Raw genomic sequence first — 22,047 nt, 5'->3', positions numbered from 1 at the left:
AATCCTTTGAGAACAGTATTTAATAGTGATGGTTTAGTATTTCAATAAGGTGGTTATAAACCATCTTCTTATTGGAAAACATGGAATTTGTTAACTATATCTGCTTCCACTAAAGATATCAGACTATTTCTGAGATGTGATTCTACTAAAAAAGCCCTTCTTTCCTTCTTCTTTTTCTTCTCCTTCTTCCTTTTCTCTTTCTTCTTTTTTTTTCTTCTTTTTTTTTTTTTTCTTCTTCCTCTTCTTCTTCTTCTTCTTGCTACTTGTACTAGACCAAATAATAAATCTCTTTCCAAAACCAGTAGATTTTCCCAGAGTTATCTCAAGGCACTACCCACAGGCACTCTAAAGATACTCAGAGGGCTAAGTAGAGTACATTTTCTAACTGTAGAAGCAAAGAAGATTACACTTTTTAGACTAGTGCATAGACAAGCATGGATTTTTGTAGTGATTTTTTTGTTTTGTTTTGTTTTCGTGGTTTTTTTTTGTTGTTTTTTTTTTTTTGCTATACAAGAATGAACCCTAGATGGACAAACCTGTCCTGCATCAGTAATGAGAGGAGGATAAATAGTCTTCACAATGCAGTCTTTTACACCAGTTTGTTTGTTTGTTTGTTTAAAACTTTTATGGAGTGTCTCATGCTGTGCTTCTCACAGGACCCTATCTGTAGAATCCCACTGACATATTTCCATATATAGCTGTTCACAAGCACAAACAGTAAGAGTCGTCTCAACACTAAACACTTTGTAACATTCCTAGAAGCTGACTGGAAGTTCTGCAAGCAGAAAAAAAGAGAGTCAGAGTGCAGTGGTTTAACTGCAATTAAGTTAATTTTCTTCATGCCGTTAGAATCTTTTCTCCTTTGTAGGTAGCACAATCTTTTGTTTAGATTTGCTACAAGAATAATGAGATAACACTGTTTCTTCCCTGGGATAGAATTCATGTTTTTCTTTGAGTAAGTAGCTGTGTTTTGTGTCAGTATGAAGAGAATGTAAGAACTCACTGATGTCTTGGCTGTTTTCAGGGAACCTAAGGACTTCTTTGACCATTCAGCTGCAGGTGCAAATTGGTAGGAGAGGTGTACAGACAGAACAGCAACTAGACTGACATCCAGGTTAATCAATCAAATATTCCCTACCATTAGTGCCATGCTCAGTATAAAGCTGCAGCCAGCTTTTCTGGGCAATTAGTTCAGGTTTTCCAGTTTATTTTGTTTCACTCAGGAGCACCATTCTGTTTGGAGTTCAGTGTTAGTGATCTCTCTTACTGGAATCAGCTGTTTGGGACCAGGGTGTTCTCCTCTCTGAGAATGCCTGTACAGCATGACTGGAGACTTATGACAGCTTGCACTGAGTATCACTTATTTTAAATTGCTGCTGCTGCTGTTGTTGTTGTTGTTATTATTATTATTATTATTATCTTATTACACTCAATCCATTAGTTTCTCCCTTCTGTTTCTGTTGTCTCCCCTGTCTCACTTGTGGGGTGGGGGAAGAGCAAGTGAGTGACTGCCAAGGTCTTTTGTTGTGGGCTGAGGTTAAACCATGACAAAATGAAAGCAGTTCTGTCACTATCCTGCATAGTTCCTAGCAAATTAGTACTTTTCCATTCTGTCAGAAATAGTTGAATAAGAAAGGTATGATTAAATCCTTTGCTAATCCTCCTCCTAAAATTTGACCTAACTCTAACTTTTTCCATATGGGTACTAAGCAGACTAGACCAATCTAGAGTAATTTTTCATTATATTATTATATTGATGACAAGATGTTTTTTCTTTCATTATTAAGATCTTCCGCACCTATTGCACATGCTTCAGACAGGACCTGGAACAAATTTTCAACAATCTACTTGAAAATTCAGTAGCTTCTCCTAGGACTTGACTTGCACAGTAAGATCTAATTTTGAATAAGTAAAGTCACATGATTTAAGACTTTATAAAATACATCCCAAAATCTATTTTTTGAGCTGTGATCTATGTTATTTTAACATATAAAAATATTCTTTTGCAAAGATTTCTCAAACTGAGGGAGGCATAAGTAAAATCTGACAAAAAAAAAAATCAAATATATTTGAAGAACAAAGAAAATCTCATACTCCATTATTTCAACTGAAGGCACAATATTGAAGAGCTTTATGTTCCTCCAGCAGGATATTTTTTTAAATTAAGGACTTCACAAAGTAAATTTTGCACTTAAAATATCAATCAACTATTTTCACATGAAGGAAAAAAAATAATTTCCACTACTCTGTTCAGCTTTTGTATCTTTACAGCTTTTCCATATGAATGAAAAAGACTTTTGCTTTAACATAGTCAGAATTCAGTACTAAAAACAAGAGTCATGTCTTCGAATACAATACTGAAATGCTCAAGGCATAATGGTCTGAGCACTCCCACAGAAAACACTCTTGAGTGAGATATAATTCTGAATTCAAGTGTTATGGAGATAGGTGGTGGCCCCCATACTGAATAGACTACTTCTGCTATGTGGATATGAAAAGACTGAAACAAAGCTATACACCAAAGCTGATTTAGTTCAGACATGTATGTTTCTTACCACCTTTCATCTTTTATTCAGTGACCAGTAACTGAAATTTGGAACTGACCATGTAAGCATTATTTCAAGTGAAACAAGTTAGTAAACTTGAAAAAACTAACAGTTTTTTCTCCGAGTCTTAGCTGTAAATTGGAAACTAACACCTGAGGGTAAAAAAAGATTATCTTCCTAAACATTTCATAACTGTAGCTGACTGTAAATGTTTCTAGACTGTGCTAAAGTCAAAGATATTACCTCAAATAGGGTTTTAAATTAATCTTTTGGTTTAAACTATAAGACATACCCATATGCTCCTGTTATGTTTAGAATTAAGCTTTCCAAAGAACTTCCTAATCTAAACTAATCATGAAGGCTTCCCTTGTGATCAAAAGAAAGACATATATCCATCCAGATGAAGATTTTATGGCCCCGTCCTACCATTACTAAGCCTACTGCAAGGCTGGGCTGCCACATATCCAAAAAGCTTTCAGAGACTAGAGATAAAACAATAAGAAACCTGACTTTTTGTTACTGATTGTGTTTTTATTATAATCAATTATTAACATTTGTAAATATCAGAGGGAAGAGTAACTGACACTCTATTGTTCAGCTGCATGTCCATCACCGCTTTTAGATCCAGCAGGCTTCTATTGTGGGTTGTGAAGTGTCTCATCTCAAGCAATAATACTGACAGGTCTCTTAAAGGGATACACAGTGCCAGTATTCAGTAGAGAGTTACGCCTTTTTGTACTTGGATCTCCATGCATTCTAAACCTCTGAAAACTCATTCTGAAGTGTGACAAAAATTATATTTTATTACCAATAATGCCAAAACAAGCTTTCAAGTCTAATCATGAAATTGATATAAGAGTTGTGAGATTAAAAATAATAATTAATATTGTGTTTTCATACCTGTCTTTTTTTAATCAAGAATTTGTGTTATTATACCTGTATTCTCAAACAAAGATAGTAATTCACTTAAAAAGGAAAGGCAGCCTAGTGTAATCACAAGATTTTAGGACTTGAACCTCTTAAAACAGAAGTGACTTTAAAAAAATCTTGTGATTCATGCAAATATGAATATACATACATTACAACTCTGAAAGTCCTTCTTTAGTTTAAGTCTGAATGTGGAAATAATATTCTAATTTGAGATTCCAAACAGGCATTAATGGATCCTACTAATTAGCCCTAGAATTAAGCCAATAAATGCTAAATGTATGTTTCTTAGTGTACTCTTGCTAATAGCTTCTTTTCTTAGGTCTTTGTGTACACTGCAAGAATTAGAACAACAGTCAACTTATTTTAGAGAAAAGTTGTTCCAGTTTTCATTAAGTGAGTAGGCAAAAAAACCCCACACCCTCAAAGCATAATGACAATGTATCTCTATTTCAAACAATGCTGAGCAAACTTTGGTTTTTCTGTAGATTTTCAGTATTTGTTATCTAGTCTTGATCTGCAGACATAAATTGTAAGAAACATCCTGTGAAATATAATAAAGGAACCTTAAACTAATCCTCTATGTGTTTGCTTTGCAAGTAACTTTATTAATTAAAAAAAAAAAAATAAAATAAAATTAAAAGCAGAAAGAAAAGTACAGGTGTCACAACGAACAAATAAATCTGTACTAGAATGTTGACATGTGGGGGTTCTGGTTTCCTTATAAATTCTATGCTATTTCCTTTAGGGAGAGACACTGACATATTAGAATCATAGGAGTAGATAATTTTAAATTTTGTTGTGAAAAGTTAATTTTTAAAAATAAATGTGATCTCTTATAAAATATAAAACAAGAATCTTTGGTGATGAGAAAAAAATCCCAGCTATTTTGTAATTAATATCAAAAAGTGAGAACAACTCTTGTAACATTAAAAAGCTACATTTTTACTGAAGAATCAAAAGCATGTTCAAACAATGTTATTGTTTATTTAAAACCATGCTGTTTATTTTGGTTTAGTTGTTTCATAAATCATAATTTATTGTGTCCACAAGAATTATGTTGACCAGAACATTCTCTTATTGGCTGCTTTACATTGAAGTTACCTTGCTAGCTATAAGAAACAACTGACTTAATCACCTCTGTCTTTTTAAAATGGAAACAGATTTATGATATTAAGTTTAGTTTTGGGGAAACCCTTGCCACAAAAAAGTGAGGTATAACAGCAAGATCTTAAGGGGAAAAAATAACCCATATTTTATGCAATTAAGCTACAATAGCATAACAGATGAAGATATAAGGTAATTCAGTGCTATTTAACTTTCTTTGATTTGTTTTCATAATAATAGGAGTAGCAAAATATTTCATTAAAATATAATAATTTGGCAATGTAATTCTAGCAGATATGGGAAAAATAAATAAGCATTACTATCTAGAAAACAGGCTATGAAGTAATATTAAGGTCAAAACTGCCATTTAAATAGGTCTGTCTCCTCTAGTGGCTCAGAAAACACATCTAAGTATGTCAACTGTGATCTATTTATGATAGAGCTGGAGGTACACACATTATCTGAAATGTTATGTCCTTTGTGGCTAACTATTTCACAGGACTGATGGAAAAACTAGACAAAAAGGACAACCTTTCCCTATGTAATTTTGTCAGGTAGATATTTTTGTTTTTTCATATTGTGTGTTCCTGAGTCAGAGTATTTTTTCCTGAGGTCAGATCAGATCTCTGATACCAGACTAATATTTTGGGATGGCTGGCCTAGGCAAACAGAAAAGCTTTTCCAGCTTCTTTGTGTTGCATTAAAATAAATGCTTTATTAATAATCAATTTAAATTATTATTATTATTTCTAATATGTTTTTTGCCATCTCATGATCTCATTTTGTGTGGTAAAAATTCAGTCATTTCCACATGCTATACTTGGCATACCTTGAGCATTTATGACTGGTCAGAACCCTCTGGTTGTTCACTGCTTCTGTTAGAGGACTCAGCAGGACTTTCACATGCTGAGATATGTAAATGTTCCCCATAATTTCAATTCTCACATACTTCCTAGTGGAGTGCAAGGATATTTCCAAAGCAGTAACTTATTAATAAAGAAGAGGAAACAAAATTTAAGGAGCCTAAGAATAAACTACCATTCTGATGGGCTATAGGTAGGTGAAGAAAGAATTTCAGTAACAGCTGTGCAAAAATAAATTACATCTCTTCATATATTGATTTCCTTCTGTCACTCTCCAAATAAGAAACTCATATATTATTTGAATATCACTTCCATTAAACCTTACAATACTGGGAAATCTAGTGTATTAGCTTTATGCAAGATTTAAGATATAGAAGTTTCAGAACTTCTAAAAAAGATCCACAATATACAAAGTTAATTGGATCAATACATAGGTATATCTGAAACTCAACAGCACGCTGTTACTTCTTAATGTTACTTTGACTCTTTTTTTCACTGTTGCAACAACAAAAAAAGAGCAATGGATTATCTGAGACCAAAGGCTTCTGGTAGGTAGGATAGATGATTAGCATGAAAACATGTAAGTGTTACTGAAGCATGAATACGTTAAATCTCAAAAGAATATATGATAGAATATGATACTTTCTAGACATTTCAGTACAAATAATATAGAGTTAATATGATAAATAAGCAGGAATTGTTTAGCTTTCTTTTACAGTTTAGTTTTTCATGCTGTGCCACAGGAGTTATTGTGATTTATTTTGCTTAGAGATATCCGTATAAATCTCCATTGCTTATAGAAATATATTTAAATAATTAAGAGCTAGTGCAATGTAAGAAATAGATGATGCAGATGAAGTGACAGACTAGAGCTTCATATCAGGATTTTAAATGTATATGTATATATGCACGGTAAGATTACATTTTCAGTAGCTGAGGAGGAGATATGGTAGAAATCAAAATGCTGGGAACCTAAATGGGAGTCTTGTCTTGGTGCACCTAAGGAAACAAACAGATTAGGAATTTTAAAATGTCTCTCTTGGAAAATGAAATTCAACATACAAGCTTGAGCAAAAATTAGAATTTGAATGGCCAAATAGTTCAGGCATGACTGTTTCTATGATCAGCTAATTGTTCAATTTTTTAAATAAGAAAACATCAGGGAAAAGTCTGAGATTTTAGTTTAGGCACAGGATAAATACCTAGAGTAGAGAAATAACTCTGAAATTATCACAGAACTGCTACATTCATGTATGAGATCTTTCACTAGAGAAGAAAATAGAAGAGCAAAGATGGATCAGTATACAGATGCATGATAGAAACTGGAGCATGAAGTATGGACTAGGAAATGAGTGATAGATCATTGTATTATTGCAACAGAAGTCACTGAAAAATACAAAGTAGTGGCAGAAAATTTATTTTAGAATGTAATTAAATTCCACACAATTTAGATTTGTAAGCTAAAAAAAAAAAAAAACACAAAAGTTTTCACCCATATATTCATTTCCCTACAATGTGCTGCTATCATGATTACTCTTTTTTGATCTATAGGAGTAACTTGTTTTACACAAGAGTCATTTTCATCCTTTATAATTATTTCCAGAGAAAAACAGTATAGTGTTCTGTTTCCAGTTTTAATAATATAACTCATATTTGTAGCACTTACATGGATTTGTGTCAGTATAACTAAAAGGACAATCTCATCAAAAATATGAAAACTGTTCCCTATCAATCCCAAACAACTACAGAGAGCTGTCATCTCAAGCTTGCATTTTTTTCTCTTCATAATAAGTTCATGCTGGCTCATTTCCATGGAAACCTCCAATTCAACAGTGATCAGTTCTCTATTTGTATTTTCTTCTCTTGTAATTTTCAATAAATGTTTGAGACCTGCCAAATGTGTGTCAAGACATAAAGGTCTTACTTCAGAAGTTCGTAGATACAGAACTGCTATTCTTACATCAACATGCATGAAAGATTTTTTCAACACAGCTGATTTAGTTTCATGACTCTTCACTAGACTAAATTATTTTTTACACTTCAAATAATTATAAAGTAACTTCTTAGTCCCACTCTTTTTTTTTCTCCTAATATTTATTTCAATACCCTCAAAGAATTGTACCATTTCTGAAGCTGCTAAGTTCTTCTCACATACAAATTTTTTACAGATTTGTGTAGTTTATCTAAGAGTGGTCCTACACACCTCAGGAGTATGTTACTACTGTGACGATCAAGGTAGAGTGTTTTCTCTATTTATTTCTTGGTTCACAGAACCCGGCACAGCTCTGTCTACAAATTGAAACTCTCATAAGAAATCAAAGCCAAAATGTCATTAGCTCAACTAACATCAGGATTCTGCCCTCAGATTCTAAATGGGATTTACAAAGAACTATACGTTCCAGTTTCAGAGGTTCCTTTTTCAACCCCAACATGGCCTCAGTGATATAACCAATGGTCAGTCTTCCAAATTATATACAATTTGATTTATTCCAACAGTATTCTTAATTCTCTTCACTCTGTACAAGAACATTCAAGTCAATATTATACAGTGTATAAAACTCTGGCAAATACATATCCCAGCTACCTCTACAATGTAGACTTCTATTTCTGAAGTAGTCACACTCAACTCTTTTCATGACATTTCAAATAAATAGACATTTTTAGCACATGGACTGTCTGACTCATTTAAATATTCATACTGGAGGTCAAAGGGGTTAATTGTGCTCTGTAAAAGGCTCTATCTCTCCATTACCTATAAAGCAGTTGGACACACTTGTTCTCTCTCTACAAAGTGAGACAATGAGTCATTTGTTTGCATGATACTCAGCCATCAAAAATCCTGGTCAGACAATAATGTTATTACTTGCCTTCAAGCAAATTAGGGAAGGGACCCAGTAATTAATAGTCCTGTCATGGCTTACATCTTCCTTTAAAAAAAAAGAAAGCCTTTGAAATGACTTGGCATGAACAGGAGTTATCATACTACCTTCATTTTTCCTGCTCATCCATTTGTTACTGCATGCTTAAAAGGATTCATTAAAGGGAACAAATTAATTTGGCTCACTTGTGAGTTATGGGCAATAGTCAGAAGTGAACAGGAAGCTGTTGAAAAAAGGGAAAGGAATCTTGGTTAGAGGTTCTTGTCTGGCTCTGTTGCAAAAGATAAATCCCTCGTGAGATTAGTAGAGCAGTAGTTGTATTTTGAGATGAGATGACATCAAAACTGTGTCCTACAAGTCATTGACTCATCATAACAACTTGCTTGCCAAGCTGGTGTCAAGATTCAGACTGTAGGAGGTCACTGATAGAGCATTTATAACTTGTTTGGAAAAGATCCAGCCACATACTTTTTCATTATTTTAGTAGATAAAATATCTCTTATTTCCTTGGTGTCTAAGTTTAGTGAGACTTGCTGGCTCAGACTTTTAGTGACTGCTTTTTTGTTTTGTCAGTTGGATTTTCTCTCCCTCTACATCAGAAAGAACAATTAAACTGTACATTATAATATTGTCAGAGTAAAGACATTAGTAATTGAATAAGAGAAGTGGATTTAACAGGATTTATGTGGTATGTACAGGTTTGACTGAAAGCGAGTTTATTTTCTTCATGCAGTAAGAAACTTTTTCATAGCTAGCACCATTGTTGTTTGGATTTAGTTTGAGAACAAAAAGATAACAGCCTGGGACAGGATAATGTTTTTCTTCAAGTAAATTTCCAGTGGTTTTGAGTTAGAACGAGAGAATGTAAGAACTTACTGTTACCTTAGTTGTGGTCTGGGAGCCAAGATCTTTCTGGGCGTTCTGTTTGCAGCTGTCAGACAGCTGGTCAGCAAGGCAGAGATGGGACAGACCTTGCCTGACATCCAGGTTGATCAGTGAGAATATTCCATGCCATTAGCTTCATGCTCCATATATAATGAGAGTTGGTTTTCCTGGCTAGGGAGACCCATTTTGGTTCTGCTCCATTTCAGCTGAGTTCCTTTCAGGAGTTCCTCTCATTCAGCCTTTTGCCATCTTGTCATTTGTAGAGACCTCTGGGCTTTTCTGCCTTTTTCCCTCTTCTTCCTCTAGGATCAGCTGTTTGGAACCGGTGTGCTATCCCTCTTCCCAGGACTGGCTGTTAGGCACAGAAAGCATGAGAAATTGTGTCGAGTATATTTTATTTTATATTCTGTTTCTGCTTTATATGGATATGTTATATATTTATATATATTATTAGTAGTATACTTATATATATTAATAGTAGTAGTTATTTTATTAAACTGTTTTTATCTCCGTCCATGAGCTTCTCCTTTCCCTTTCAACTCTCTCCCCTATTTTGGAGGTGGGGGTTGTGATGGGTGGGGAGTGAGTGAGCAGTTATTGTGGGCTTGATTGCTAGCTGGGGTTAAACTGTGACATGATCTTACAGCTATGGCGTTGAAACAGTCCAAGAAAGATTTGTCTACTCCAAATCAAGACAGCCAGTGAGATAACTGGCATTGTTAAAAAAACAGGAGCAGAAGGTATCTTTGAATGAAAACTAACTATCCAAGTATATTACTTTCTTCTTATCTTGAGAAATGAAAGAAAGTAGATTAACTCCTATCACCTGCATCACTGTGTCCTCCTAGTATGCATTTTGCTATATTGACACTGAGAGTGCACTTTCAGCTCATACCCACCCTGCTATCCAGTGTAACTACCTCTAGGTAATTTTCAGAGAAGTTGCTGCTCAGCCAGTTGGTTTTCTCTTTTTTCCTGTGTCATACACATAGCTGTCGTTTTCTAGAGGCTTATGATATCATAGCTTCCAAAATATATTTCTTCTCCATAATCCTGGTCATCTGTCTTTGTCCTGAGCTATGTCTTTGTATTCTTTCCTCCTTAATCTTCCTTTCATCATATTGACAGAGTGACCTCAGTTGTTATTCTGATCAGGTCTCTGTCTATACTTTGTCACTGGTATGTATCATACTGGATTTTTCTCCTATTAATATTAAATGCCATCAATTTTACCTCAGTTAATCAAATTACTTAAATCCCAAAGTTAATGTCAATTCAATCTGAACTTCCCATTTGTTGCTTCATCAAAGTAGAAGAAAACTGTCTGTAGGTAAGATCTTTTGTTCTCATCCTCATCTTGCACTGCTTTTTCCACTGAATATCTCCATTCAATGAAGATAAAAGATTTCTTTATGTCTCCATGTTATTTTTTAAACTTTTTCCTTGGGTTAAAAATCAGATTACCCTAGACTTACAGAATAAGTTTCCACCTCTCCTGTTTTTTTCTCATTTATAAGACTTCAAAAAAGTTTCAGTTTTCCGTAGTGTGAAGAACAACAGAAATACACTTCAGTTATTTTCTCTAAAGTTAATATAAATGAGGTCGTGGCTAATTAGCAGAAACTATTTCACCCTGGTAGTTTACTTTTTTTGGTCAAGTAGAATCTGGACCCTACAATAAAATCTGTAAAAATATTGTTATAATAAATTAAGTAACTTTACACCAGCAATAAATCCTATGGATGTGACACTCTGGAAGCCAGCACTGTTTCTCTATTTTCCAGTATAGATGTAGTTACTGAAACCAACATCTCTTAGGTATAGAGAAATGAAAAAATGTCATAGAAGTAGAAGTCTACACAACAGCTGTTGCACATGATCCTCCATAACACTAGCTGTAGAATGCTTCCAACAGCCTGTAACAACCTAAAGGTCAGAAATATAAAAGAGTAAAACCACAAACTAGTACTGTCCAAAGAATAAGTTAGACCAAAATGAGGTCTGAAGTTTGCCAAGGCAGAGAGTTTGTGATTTGATGTGGTAATCCCTGGAAGAGAACTATGCCTCACAGAAGAGAAGACAGCAAAACTGTCCAGGAGTCTTTGTAAATACAAAAATTCCATCTTGATCCCAAATTTGATTTTTCACCTGAGCTGGCTCTCAGTACAAATTGACTAGCCACCTGAAGGATTTTTTATGCTTCTAGAAGCATGGGGGCACTTAATTCTCTTCATGTGTATCTTATTTCTACCTACAAGCAGTCTCCAGTATTCTAGACAATGATGGGGAAAAAAAAAAGCCACTTTATATCTTGAAGAGGGGGAATACCTTTCAGTGCTTGCCTCTTGTTTATTCTGCTCAAAAGCTAAATTGTAATTAGAACTATCTTATTATTATTCTTATTGAGTTTCAGAGACAAAATAACATAAATGTGGTCCACTTCCATAAAATGAAGAAACAGAATATCTTTATTTTTTCATAAGACTATGTGGATAGTAGAACACCCACACTTGATACCTGCAGTGTGTCTCTGGGAGGCATGAGAACATTATTTGGAGTTCTAAAGGTTTTAATTACTTTTCACACTACCAGGTGTGTTTCAGATTATTGCACTGAAATGGATTACAAAACACTGCAGAAAACCACAGCTTATTTTATTTTTCATGGAGGAGACATTCTTAGAAGAGGTTAAAAATAAAGGAAATCTGACACAAGTAATTCTTGACTTTAAGAAAAAATATCCATCAATATAAATAGAACAGTAATGAACAGAATGAAAAATAGTTTTTGAATCCTACACTTTCCATGTATGATTCCTTCATTCCTCACATCCCACATTTCTTATCCACCCCCTCCACTAAATGATTAGTTTCAGTTTATCTCACAGTCTACTTGGTTTTCTCTGGGTTGCAAACAGGACTTTCTTTTCCAAAACCACTGTTGGTAAGTCATCATTTTTAGTTGTATTTGTTACAACTGTTTTACTTGTGATTGTATTCATTTTTGCATAATGAAAACACTCTGAAGCAAATAAAATCACAAGAGTGATTTTATAATTTGGCGTTTTTTATTGTCTTATAGATATCTTTTTAAAAGGAAAAAAAATAGATTCTAATATATCATTAGATATGGCTTATATATATATATTTTTTAATTATTTTTTTTTTCTGTAACTAGTTGAATATCCCCTCATTCTACTGAAATAAGAGTTCTCTGAAAAAAAAGGTTAAACTTTGGAACTGTATGTCAGGTACCACCACCAGAGATTGCCTCTTTTCTGTCATTGAGTATAATTTATTCACTTCATTAATTTCTGAGATGATATGCAAAACTTCAGAAATTGTTTCTTGTATTTTTACTACTTCCAAAAATATTACTGACCCTGCTAAGGTGACAATAACATATGTCCATTCTTAGAGCTTGTATTGGGTGCAGGTGTCCAAGTGTGGCAGTAGGGGGCTGCAGGGATGGCCTCTTTGGGCAGAAGGTGGGACTACCCCATGCCAGACACAGACATTGCAGTCAGCTCCAACAGGCCCACTGCAGGGCACAGCTGAGCACATCGGCCAAAATGGTGACACATTCGAGATAACGTATTTTAAAAAAGGGCAAAACACTGCCCAAGAGAGAGAAGAGTGAGGAAAAAAAATGTGAAAGGAAGAGCCCTGCAGCTACCAAAGTTAGAGAAGAAGGATGGGGAGGAGGTTCTCCAGATGTCAGTGAAAAGATTTCCCTGAAGACTGTGGGGAAGATCATGATGAAGCAGGTTATCCCCTTGTAGGTCATGCAGGACTATAGCAAAGCACATATCCACACTTCAGCTTGTGGAGGACCTCACAAAGCAGGAGGTGGAGATATGCTGAAGGAAGCTGCAGCCTGTGGAGAGCCCAGGCTGGAGCAGCCTGTGAAGGTCTGCAGCCTGTGGGCAGGACCTCACACTGAAGCAAGAGAAAGGCATAAGGAAGAAGGATTAGCAGAGACAAAGTGTTATGGACTCACCATAACACCCACTCCACTTTTCACCAAAGGCACAGGGTGCAGGGAAGGTAGAGGAGCTGCAAATGAAGGAGTGAACATGAGCCTGGGAAAAAGGACCATGAGCAGGACTGATAAATTGATGTTATTTAATTAATTTATTAATTTGAATTCCATACATGATGAGCTACAAAGCTTAATTGTGCAAATAATGGAAAACAGAATCACAGAAGCACAGAATGGTTGAGGTTGGAAGGGACCTTTGAAGATCATCTAGTCTAACCCACCTGCTAAAGCAGGTTCACCTAGAGGAGATCCAACAGGAATGAGTCCAGGTAAGTTTTGAATATCTCCAGAGAAGGAGACCCTACAATCTCTCTGGGCAGCCTGTTCCAGTGCTCTGTTACCCTCGAAGTAAAAATATTTCTCCTTGTATTCAGATGGAATATCCTGTGTTTCAGTCTGTGCTCATTGAGCCTCATCCTATCACTGGGCACTGCTGGAAGGAATCTGGTCCCATCCTCTTGACACCCACCTTTGAGATATTTGTAAACATTGATAAGATCCCCTCTCAGCCTTCTCTTCTCCAGACTGAACAGACCCAGCTCTCTCAGTCTCTTCTCATAAGAAAAATGCTCCAGATTCTCAATCATTTTTGTAGCTCTCTGCTGGACTCCCTCCAGTATTTCCTTGTCCCTCTTAAACTGGGGAACCCAGAACTAGACACAGTACTCCAGATGTGGCCTCACCAGGGCAGAGTAGAGAGGGAGGATAACCTCCTTCAATCTGCTGGTCACACTCTTCTTGACGACAAGGGCACATTGCTGACTCATGGTCAACATGTTGTTGACCAAAACTCCCAAGCCCCTCTCTACAATGCTGCTTTCCGGGAGGTGAGCCCCTAACCTCTACTGGTGCCTGGGGTTATTCCTCTTCAGGTGTGGTACCCTACACTTGCAGTTGTTGAATTTCATCAGGTTCTTCTCTGACCAGTCCTCCAGCCTGTCCAGTTCTAACTGGAAGGCAGTATAGCCTTCTGATGTGTCAACCGTTCCTCCCAGTTTGGTATTGTTGGCAATCTTGCTGAGAGTGCACTCAGTCTTTTCATCCAGGTCATTGATGAACAGGTTGAACAGGACTGGTCCTAGTAGTGACCCCTGAGGAACCCCAATTACTACAGGTCTCTAGACAGACCCAACACTATCAGTCACAACCCTGTGAGCTCTGCCATCCAGCCAGTTCTCAATCCATCTCACCATACACTCATCCAACCCACACTTCCTGAGCTTACCTATGAGGATGTTGTGAGAGACAGTGTCCAAAGCCTTGCTGAAGTCAAGGTAGACAACATCCAGTGCTCTTTCCTCATCTACCCAGCCGGTCATACTATCATAGAAGGCTATAAGGTTGAATTATTAGAAAAAGATAGTCCTAAAAGATAGTCCTCCAAGTAGGCAGCTAAGTCCCCACACAGTCTATCATTCATCCCAGAGTGAGATGGTGGAGACAACTGGAAGGGCAAAAGTGAAAAAAACTCTTGGGTTGAGATAAAGACCTTTTAATAGGTAAAGCAAAGCTGCATGTGTACGAGCAAAGCAAAATAAGAAATTCAGTCACTGTGTCCCATCAGCAGTCAGATGTTTAGCTATTTCCTGGGAAGCAGGACATCAATGGCTACTTGTGAAGACAAATGCACAAATCCAAACCAGCATCATACAGGCTACTAGGCAGGAAATTCACTGCATCCCAGACAGACCCAGTATGCTATGTATATATGTTAGATTAGAATTATTCCTTTAGAATACAGAGCAAGCAAAAATACTTTATATAATTAATTTCTGTGATAATCACATACAGTACATTAGCACACACCTATCTGTACACATGTCTTTCTCAAGAAAGTTTCAAAGTAAAACTGAAGCATTAATAACTTTATCCAACTCCACTTTATTATTGTGGTGGGTTTTGATGTTTTTCTTTGTTTGTTTAATATGACTTAAGTCATATTGAGACTATGGTTATTCACTGAAGAGTTTAAGGGGGGAAAGAAAATTGAAATAAATAATTGCTACCTTGGGGAAATGAAAGTGAGGGTAAGAACAAAATTGCTAGTTGAACTAATTGAAAAACATTTTTTTTAGCAACAAAAGATTAATTTCAAAACTGGTAAAGGAGTTGTACCAAGAAGTAGAGGATTAAGATCTCAAGGGGCACATCAGAGATTTTCGTGTATCATGCAGATTTAGATGAACTATGAAATTAAAAAAATGAAGAGAAGCCACAGAATGTAAGATCATGAAACTTCAGCAACATAACAACACTAAGAAAAAGTTTAATTCATTTTGAAAGTTACTTCATTGAAATACTAGTGTTTTGTGTTTTGTTGGTTGTTGGTTTTGGGTTTTTTTTCTGTAGCAGAAACTTTGACAGAGATGTTTCCTGGGATAAATCTGTCTGAATTCATCTTTGTGAGGAAATAACTATTCTTAAGAACATTTAGGATATAATACAAAATATGTCCCAACAGACATACAGGTATTGTGCTGTTTCTGACACATTTTAGACAGTTTAGATATATTTAAACTTTTTAGATACATCAGGAGAGGAATACAGCAACAAAATCTGTAGTGTATGGGTACTGACTATGCTTTGTTGTAAGCCAATTCTCATGTTGGCCAGAAACATTATGACTTAAGAACTTCCATAAAAAGAAATTTGGAAATTGCTGAACTTGGTTATTTCAAATGTAGGTATGTACAGACTTTAGAGGCCTTTAAGGTTAGACCTGCAAATGAACAGGAAGTTTCAAGGTAGAAGTTTTGAATAAAGAGACCTCAAACCTTTCAAATTTTGGTAACCAAATTATATGGTGACAGTGTGAGTTACATCTTATATAGCAGAAGTACTACATCAGTAAATGAAGCCATATTAAGTTAGTCCATACTATTTTAAAAATCTTTAATTAATGAATCAGTGTTCATGAAATTTTTATATGTTTCTATATAAAAAAGAGACTATGGATAGAAGAAAAATAGGAAAATATTGCAGTTTTAACAAGGCAACATACAATTGTTGTCAAGGAAACAGCATAATCTTGTTGCTATAGAGATATTATACAGGACAGATGTTAATAAGAATAAAAATTGAAAGTAAAATTTCTTTATAGAGACAATTCTTGTGGTAGTATAAAATACGGAGACCAATACTGAACAGAGGGTTTGAATTAAAAACTGCAGACCCCTTCCCACTTCAACTATTTCTATGATAGAAGTACTTTGTGCCTGATTTGCTCTACAAGTCCAAGGAGAATAAAATTCTTTTAAAATGCTAAAAATTAAATTACTTTTTTCTTCTGATTTTTTCAATCTAAAAATAATGTATTAAAATTCACTTGCCATCAGCCACACCATCCCAGTCTTAAAAAAAAAAAAAGGCAGCTTTTCCCCTCCCTTGCAACAATATAAATCTTTACAGTCTCCTTCATTGACTCACTTCCATGCTCATAATCTTTATTTACCAATAAAACAAGATGACTGTGTTTTTCTGAAAGATTCATGCTGTGAGCAGGTGTTGATCCTGCTGGGAAAATAATTAAATATCATTTATGGCAGTCAGGAACACGAGCTGTTATTACCTTATTTTGTTATAAAGAAAGCAATGGTGATTTGTCTGACCAAGGAGCCAGACAACTGGTTTGATAGACCTTAAGGAGAAACCCTTCAGATTAATGAAACATCAGAAAGTTATTTCCCTGAATAAAACGCTGTGAAAGAGTTAATTACCTAAGGTGAGATATACTAGATTATTCTACATAAAGGATCTCTTGTCAGCACCTAATAGGAAATGATAGGTGTACTCTGGGTATGCAAAGAGGAATATAGCTATATTAATATAGTTATGCATAACTGCATAGCTATAAGTTTTAGCCATCTTCACATTAAGATAGTCATGACAGCATTTAACTTCTCCTTCACTTTTTTTGATTCAAGGACCGTAATTTTAGTCAGCATTCAGCCATTGCAGACAGACTGATGCTTAGCAGAGAGGTTTCAGGTTTGTTACATTCTACAAATAACAGGAACCTTCAGTATTTGATACACCTTCTGTACTGTCTTCTGCATTGTGTGGAGCTTAGACTTAAAGGAAGTTGACTGCTTTCTGAAATGTTTAACAGAAAATTTAAAACACAGTGATGATATTTTAATGTCAGCTCATTTTTTTATTTGCTGTCAGAATCTGTTTGTTGGATACTTTGAACTTTCTGACTGAGTCAGTCTTAACTGTAGTAGCTGGAATATTGCATACTATTGATAAATATTTGATTAGCTAAAAGAACACTTCCAAATTAAGGATGTGGTGATAAAGTCTGGTTAAAGATGTTTTTAGATGTGTTCTTGTGGTTGCTTTCATTCAGTTCTCTTACTGTGTAAATAAAACATACACCAAAAAAATAATTTCTGTGTTAATCTCTCAGTAGATATGTTTTTATCCTAGAATATGCTCTGTACCTGAAAGTACAAACAGACAGCAACTTAAAAAAAAGAAAAAGACATTTGACACTGTTTTGATTTGATGATCAGATAAAAAAGAGCACCTAATGAATTTCATTATACTTTCTTTTGCACAATCAATCACAATTAAGTTTGAATCAGTTTCTGATTTGCTATCTCAGCACTAATATATGAGTAGTTAAACTATCAGAATTTATTCAAACAAATGAGTAACATTTATGTTTAATAGTATTGTTGATGTCTTACATAAGAGCAATAGGAATGTGAGAATATTTCCATAAGAATACAGAGTCTTATAGAAGTATTTACAGATTTTAGTTGGAATAGGGCTGTTTTTCTTCAGACTAGCTTGGATGGTGTTTTGTTTTAGATTTGAGACTAATACAGTGCTTATAACACAGGGATGTTTCAGCTGTTGTTGAACAGTGCTTACACAATATCAAAGTTTTCTCGTTTTCTCATGCTGCTCTAACAGTGAGTAGGCTGGGGGTGCACAAGAACAGGTCAGGACAGCTGACCCCAACTGACCAAAGGGATATGTCATACTATATGATGTCGTGCTCAGTAGTAAAAGCTTGGGGGAGAAGGAGGAAAGGGGGACATTGGGAGTTACGGCATTTGTTTTCCCAAGTAACTGTTTCGTGTGATGGTGTCTGGCTTTCCTGGAGGTGACTGAATACCTGCCTGTCCATGGGAAGTACTGAATTAATTTCTTGATTAGCTTTGCTTGTGTACAGAGCTTTTGCTTTCCCAATTAAAGTGTCTTTACCTCAAGCCACAAGTTTGTCACTTTTACTCTTCTGATTCTCCCTCCTATCCCACTGTGGTGGAGAGTGAGCAAGAAGCTGTGTGGGGACGCAAATGTCTGCTAAGGTTAACCTGTAGCAAAATATAAGATTAAGTTCATATTCTATTTTGGTTTTGTAGATTTTTTGTTTGGTTGGTTGCTTTTGTTGTGTTTGTTTGTTTCTTTGTTTGTTTGTTTTGAGAGAGTTTACACATCACCGAGCTGTCAAATTTCTGCATATTTACAGACAACCGGATCACTCCTCTGCAAGAGCTGATGCTCATTAAATCAAAATAATTAAATTTATTGAATTTGGCTAAGTTAACAACTACCTGCAGACATTTGCACAGTCAAGAATAGCATTATTTAGGTTCCAGGTAAATTTTATTTCCATTCTTGCCCTTTCAATGTGTAACCAACATGAAGATCCAAAAATATAGCCCATTTTCATCAGAAGTCACACCTATTAGACATTTATTTCACTCTCTGTACAATACTGGGGCAACATTAAGTATTCTAGCAATGTCAAAAAGATATCAGTGGTGATGGTTTATAACACACCAGTTTATACATTCCACTTCATTTAATTATTGTTTATATGCTATGTTAAAAATCTAAACTATGATGTTCCTTCTTTAAGCGTATTTTTTTCACGTTTTACACTGTTATAAAAAATAATTTCTGGACAGAATATCGTGATATTAACACAAAAAATAACAATAAGAATAGACGAATATACAGATCAGGTTTTCTTTAATAATGTCTACTTCCTAACAAGAATGAGGTAAGAATGGAACACAAGACCCTATGATTACTTCATGTCCTATCCAGGAAAAATGTGGATTTATGTTTTGTAATTTGACCTTCTGTCAATGCCTTGTGAGGAAAAGATTGTAAAAGTGGAAACCGAATTGGTTTCTTATCACAAACTTGATGTTACCTGTAGACCTGTACAGTCTGATGTTCATCAAGCATTTTATAAATTCAGGAACAGATTTTGTGCAGTTTCTGAGGCGTAGTGTGACAGTAACTAATGTATATAAAAAGCTGGTCAGTTTGACTTTTCCTTTGATAATATTCTTGAGATGAATATATATTAAGATATTGATACCTTGAATAGAGCATTATGTGCTAAACTGATACATTAAAGCAGTTATAATGAGGAAAAAAATATGCATTCTGTAGGTCATAAAGTAAATGTTGTGTCTTTTATACATAACTATCATAGGAAAATAAAATTATTTTATTGTATCTGATTTTCTCTGAATCTAAGATAGAGAGTTTTAAGGCACTTAATTCCAAACCTTTCAACATATACATACATATAAGTAAACACATAAATGACTTTGCATGCTTACAATGAACTAAAATGTTTTCATTCATATTTGCCTTTGTAATCTGTAGCACAAGCAAATGAACAAGCAAACCCTTTTATTCACTAGTTCTGAAAGTTTAACAGATGTTATCAAGAGCAGTTTGCAAGAGAATTCCTCTCTAGCAAGACATACTTTTTCTATAAACGTTATTTAGCATACCACTTCTCTCCCAGTAGATCTCCTCTTCTTGTTCTCTGCTAGCCTTATGCCTCCCAGCATGCACTTACAGCCCAACTACTGTTACTTTTGAACTATGTGAACTGAGGTGAAGGTTGTGTGTATGAAAATGTTGGAATTTTCATTTAAAAACTACTGGGCTAAATAAGATATCATTTTGGTTTTCAGGATATGAGTTAAATAGCTGGTGTCTACGTATGTTTGTATGTTTGTGTGCATCCGTGAGTGTATATATGTATATATATAGGTGTATTTACATATAGGATCAAGAAATGAAATCTAAATATTCTTACTCATTTGCAACTAAGAAAGCTCTAGAAAGTCTTATTTCCTCCTGCTCTCCAGGGATTCTTGAAACATTTCTTCATAGTGTGAATAATTTAAGAAGATGACACTATGTCATTCCCATTATTATTTCTTTCATGTTTGATTACAACATATTGTGCATTTAGGACACTCTCCAGCATGTAATTTCAAAAAGGCAATGAAGATTATTGAACATGTATTGACTTCCGTACCCTGAAAACCCTGCAACCAGTGGGTCATCTTTAAAAATATACACCAAAGAAGTGGAATTTTAGTCCATGCTTTGCAAGAATTTGATGATTGTCATAGATTGGGTATGAATTCTCACAATTCTCACAATTCTAGAAGTTTAAACATAGAGCTGCTAATGGCACAATTACTTTACTATATGCCTATGGAATTTACTATGACTTGTTTAGCTAGTGCTTTCTTCTGTCTCTGAAAGTTCTGAAAATACATTTTTACCTCGAGAACCTTGTGCTAATACCCTAATTTCTAATGATTGATTTATCCTCAAAATCTTTGACTCATTTAGTATCTTTACGATTTATTAAAACCCAGAGTCTATATTAAATACCTCCAAATTTGGAAAAGATATTTTGCATATCACTCTCACATTGGATTTTAGTGTTGCTGCCTTTTAGGAACCACAAGCTAGAATATTGCAGTCAGTTTTGACAGTGAACATTTTAACAGTTTTCTCTAAGTACAAAAAAACATTTCTACAAAAACATAAGGTTCACAATAAAAATTGACAAACTTGAAGAATTTACTGGTTTTGATATTAAAAAAATGTATTTTTTCTCGAAGTAAAATAAAAAGAGAGAAAATGATAACATATTTATCTTTGTTGCCCAGCCACAGAAACTCATGTGCTTCAAGAGCTTCAACAGGGTCATTTTGAAAGCTGAAGCAAAACTATTGCTGCTATATATTTTCTGAACTTTTAAAGTTTTTCAGGATTTCAGTATTTCAGGAAATTGAAGTGATTTTATACTTAAATATAGATGACATATATAAGAACACACATAATTCCGCGGAAGCATACGCAATTGTAAAAATGGCACTTGTAGAATGCACAGCTCTTAAGGACTTTAAAGAAAGTAAGGTTTTCATGTCACTAAGATAGCTACAGTAACTAGAGGAAATGCAAAGTAGTTATTTGGTCTCATTTCCATTTAAATCAGGTAGCCTGGTATATAGGATTTTCTTTTCTCTTTTCTGTGTTGAACATGTGGAGAGAATTTTCAGACTTTGATACTGTGACTCTACCACTCAAAAGTAGCCAGAGAAGGTGAGACAATTCAATTTCTGTTTTAATATCTTTACTGGCAAGATAAGACATATGAATGATGTTAACAGTAATGTATGAAATACTATTGCTTAAATCAGTCTACTACAGCCCTCTTGGTGTTAATAGGGTCCTGTAGATAGGTCTCTTAAGGCATTTTCCTATCTGACTTCATAATGCTTAACACAATGAATTTATGAGTTCCTTAATAACGAGAACACCTACCTCAGATTTTTAAAGTCGACCCATTTTATACTATTGTCTATTCTAACTGATATTAGTTTTGGTTTTTTTTTATACCTAAAACAAGAAGTCAGCAGCTCTAAAAAATATATATATATATATATATATATACGTATCTCTTACTTTCAAGTATAGTTTTCCATGTTTCCTAACACTGTTGTGATAAATATTAGT

Source organism: Nesoenas mayeri (genome assembly GCF_963082525.1).
Source record: "Nesoenas mayeri genome assembly, chromosome: 1".
NCBI classification, from domain to species: domain Eukaryota; kingdom Metazoa; phylum Chordata; class Aves; order Columbiformes; family Columbidae; genus Nesoenas; species Nesoenas mayeri.
This window is presented reverse-complemented; position numbering follows the sequence as displayed.